Here is a 4,533-nt window from a genome sequence, read left to right as displayed (position 1 = left end):
GAAAGATAGAGAAGCCAAGCAGCTGTTCCAGATTAACAGAGAGCAGAAATGTGAGAGCTCATGCCGTGCATGGTCCTCAACTGGATTGTTTTAAGTCAGCCATAAGGACATTATTGGATCGACTGGGGGAATACATTAAATTGTTGTATGAGAAAATTGCTGAATCTCCCGTCTGATAGAATAATACTCTCCCAAAGAGATTTTCAAGCCCTGATCCTCAGAACCTGTGAATGTGCTGGATTGCACGGCCAGCGGGAAGGATAGATGCTCTATCTCTGACATTAACAGGGGCTGGTTTCCTGGACCACCCAGGTGGACCCAGTGTGATCCTAGGAGAGTCAGAGCTAGAGTCAGGTGCTTCAGGAAGGACTCCATCAGCCACTATGGCTTTGAAGACGGAAGGGGCCCTGAGCCAAGGGATGCAGGCAGTCTCCAGAAGCTGGAATGGTGAGAATGTGGATTCCCTCCTGGAGCCTCTGGAAAGAGGGCAGCTCAACTGACACCATAATTCGAGTCCAGTGAAACTCATCTCAGACTTTTCATGTCCAGAAATGCAAAATAATGAATTTGTGGCTATTTGTTGCAGCAGCAGAAGAGACCATAGGAATTCTGTGGAAATTATATAGAACGATGTTCTTGTTTTTGGGAAATGTATGTGGAAGTACCTCGGATGAAAATGGCATGCTCTCTGCAACCAGTCTCACAAGTAGCTCAGCAGAAAAAGAGGGGGGGTGGAGGTCAGACATTAACATGATGATATGAGCAATCTCCTGATCAATCTCCGTGAGAAGAATGTGGGCACTCACGACGCCAGCAACACTCTTGAAAGGGTCTAAGATTTTTTCAGAATTAAAGTTCTGGTAATAAAAAGAGAAAAAATAAAAAGAAAGACTGTAAGATCATGTCAGAGTTCAGTGAGAAACAGGGTTTTAATCCATGAGCAAAGTCTACCATGGGCAAAGGAAGAGAGTGTGAAACCAGATGCACTGCGTTTTGGAAGATCCCAGACAGCCCGCTGAGGGGAGCTGATGAGACAAACCCCAGGTCCCCCCTAACCTCCCCTCCCCAGGAGTTTTATTGTCTGGAGAAGAACAGAGGGTCTTTGGGTGGGGGCGCCACGTGGACTGAAGGTAGATATACCCTTCAGATGACAGGGGTTGAGTGAGAGCTTGCTTCCTGCACGCTCACTTGTGTCCAGTTTCCCCACGGATCCCCTAGGACCCCGGCAGCCGGCTCCCATGCTCCGGGCAGGCGCCTGGCCAAGCCAGCTCTGAGGAATCTGAGCAGCCGTGAGGGAAAACATCACAGCACCGCTGGTGGGGTTCCCACCAGATTGGCACTGAGACCACCCTGCAGAAAGACCCCCGAGAGCACATGCTTTCAATCACCGCTCCAGTGCTGCACTCTGAAATGTGAGCAGTTATTAGACATTTGAGAAATACTTCAATATGAAGAAACAGTCCAAAATAATACACTTTGTTTTGCAAACTGAAAACATCCCCTAAGATTTTATTAATAGTGTCAGAGAACAGGAAAAGATAGTGCATCCGTACAACAAAGTACTAAAGACTTTTTTCAAAAAAAGAAGGAACATGTGGAGAACAAATACATTTTGAAAACAAAAACAGCTTTTGGAAATTGATTTTATGAGAGCAGAAAATTTTTTAATTCAATGAATTAGTTGGAAGACAGAGAGAGTGGAGAAAACTTCACAGCAGAGGAGCCCCTGTGGCTCCCCATTTCCCTGTTTCCATGGTGATCAGTCACCTTCTTACTGGCCTATTTCAATGCAACCACAGTCTAAATACTCTGCCCTGGGAGCTGACCAGGGTCACCCCTGGGAACCTGTGCTCTAGAAACGCTGCACCAGCTTCAACCGGTGCAAGAAACGTGAGGCCACCTAGGGACAAAGCTAAAGGTGTCAGACGAAGTGTGAAACCAGTTGCGAAATTGGGCAAGAGGGGAAAGGCGATGCTGAAGGAGGCGCGCTGGGGAAGCAGAATGCAAAGCTTCTCCAAGGTGTCAGGGACGGGGTGGGCAGCACCAGCTGACCCTTGAGAAGAGTGAGGGCAGCCTACTCGGGTGGCTCTTCTATGTCTTTGCCTGTCTCTGATCTGATCCATTCCATTTTGGTTTTAAGGTGTAACTATCAAAGTCAACCTGATTTCAGGGGTGCCTGGGTGGCTCCATCAGTTGAGCATCTGACTCTTGATTTCAGCTCAGGTTATGATCTCAGGGTCCTGGGATCCAGCCCCACATCAGGCTCCACACTCAGTGGGGAGTCTGCTTGAGGATTCTCTCTCTCCGTTTCCCTCTGCCCCTCTCCCTACTCACACACTCTCTCTCTCAAATAAATAAATAGATCTTAAAAAAAAAAAAAAGAAAAAAGAAAAGTCAACCTGATTTCAGCCACTTTCATTCCAATACCATAGGACATTTTAAAAATAAGTCTTCTGAAAGCAGAGAATCTTAAATGTATTGATGAACAAACATGTCGTCATTCTAACTTCATTGAAATAATAGTTTACTCTCTGCAACCCTTCATATGGGACACAAATGCCCTTTCCACTGATATCTGTTCAAAAATAGACACACTACTTCAGTTCACAGTGAGCTTTTCTCCTAGGTACCTGGAGGCTTACTTGATCTTGCCAAAAATAAAGTGGCCAGTCATTATCTTCACATTTGGGATGCATTCCATCTTCTATCCATTGGCCATAATTAACATTTCACTCAACAAGGACCTGTCATTAATAAGTATCATATCCCCATTTCATAATTATTTATCCAACTAAAAACCATTTTTAATTTGTCAAGTTTGTAAGAAAATACCACAATGTTCACATTAAATAAATGCTAGTAGCAATTTTCTTCATTGCAGAAGTAATCACAGAAACAACTCAAAGCTAAAATTTCCATTACTTTACAACCAACGCTTAAATTTCATTTATTTGATGATGTTTCCTAATCATTCTCTCATTGTAGGCAGTGACATCAGAGACAGGAACTGCTAACAAGCTACATTTTGAAAATTCCCCTCTGACCCAAAGCCAGACTGGGAGCCATGAGGGCTGAACATGGGGTCACTCGTGTCCCTGCCTGATTCTGGAGCTCAGCCGTTCTCCTGCTGCCCCTTCCCCCGGTTTTCCAAGTCTTCCTGAGTTTTGTCAGTGTTGAGGCACAGAGTGCGGAATGTGAAAAGTAATTCTTGACAGGAGTCTGGTTTGCTGTAGAGAGCCTCCTGTATGGAAGGGGCACAGAGAGCAGGTGCCACTCCAGGCATCCCCCACACTTGCTGTGGCCCCATGTGTGCCGGAGAGAGCAAACAGAGATACAGGGCTTCTCACATGGGACAGCCTGAGGATTTTACTCACTGTGGGTCTGGGTGCCTAACTGAGTGCCTATGTTTCACCAGACAAAACTGTTGGCCATTAAAATCAATGCCGGCACATCTGCTTCCAGCCACGAGAAAGTAACAGGCTCCAGACCTACACTCAGTCGTAAACAACCAGAGCACTGGGCAAAATGTGAAAACACCATTTTTTAAATTTGTTTTATTGTTATGTTAATCACCATACATTACATCATTAGTTTTGGACGTACTGTTCCATGATTCATTGTTTGTGCATAACACCCAGTGCTCCACGCAGAACGTGCCCTCTTTAATACCCATCACCAGGCTAACCCATCCCCCCACCCGCTCCCCTTTGGAACCCTCAGTTTGTTTTTCAGAGTCCATTGTCTCTCATGGTTCGTCTCCCCTCCAACATACTCCCCTTCATTCTTCCCCTCCTGCTAAATTTTTCTTCTTTTTTTTTTCTTAACATATATTGCATTATTTGTTTCAGAGGTACAGATCTGTGATTCAAGAGTCTTGCAAAATTCACAGCGCTCATCATAGCACATACCCTCCCCAATGTCTATCACCCAGCCACCCCATCCCCGCCACCCCCCACCACTTCAGCAACCCTCAGTTTGTTTCCTGAGATTAAGAATTCCTCATATCAGTGAAGTCATATGATACATGTCTTTCTCTGATTGACTTATTTCACTCAGCATAACACCCTCCAGTTCCATCCACGTCATTGCAAAGGGGAAGATCTCATTCCTTTTGATGGCTGCATAATATTCCATTGTGTATATATACCACATCTTCTTTATCCATTCATCTGTCGATGGACATCTTGGCTCTTTCCACAGTTTGGCTATTGTGGACATTGCTGCTATAAACATCGGGGTGCACGTACCCCTTCGGATCCCTACATTTGTATCTTTGTGGTAAATACCCAGTAGTGCAATTGTTGGATCGTATGGTAGCTCTATTTCCAACTGTTTGAGGAACCTCCATACTGTTTTCCAGAGTGGCTGCACCAGCTTGCATTCCCACCAACAGTGTAGGAGGGTTCCCCTTTCTCCACATCCCTGCCAACATCTGTCGTTTCCGGACTTGTTAATTTTAGCCATTCTGACGGGTGTGAGGTGGTATCTCATTGAGGTTTTGATTTGGATTTCCCTGATGCCGAGCGATGTGGA

Source organism: Zalophus californianus, chromosome 8, assembly GCF_009762305.2.
Source record: "Zalophus californianus isolate mZalCal1 chromosome 8, mZalCal1.pri.v2, whole genome shotgun sequence".
Lineage (NCBI taxonomy): Eukaryota > Metazoa > Chordata > Mammalia > Carnivora > Otariidae > Zalophus > Zalophus californianus.
The sequence above is the reverse complement of the archived record's forward strand: the minus strand, read 5'-3'. Positions refer to the sequence as shown.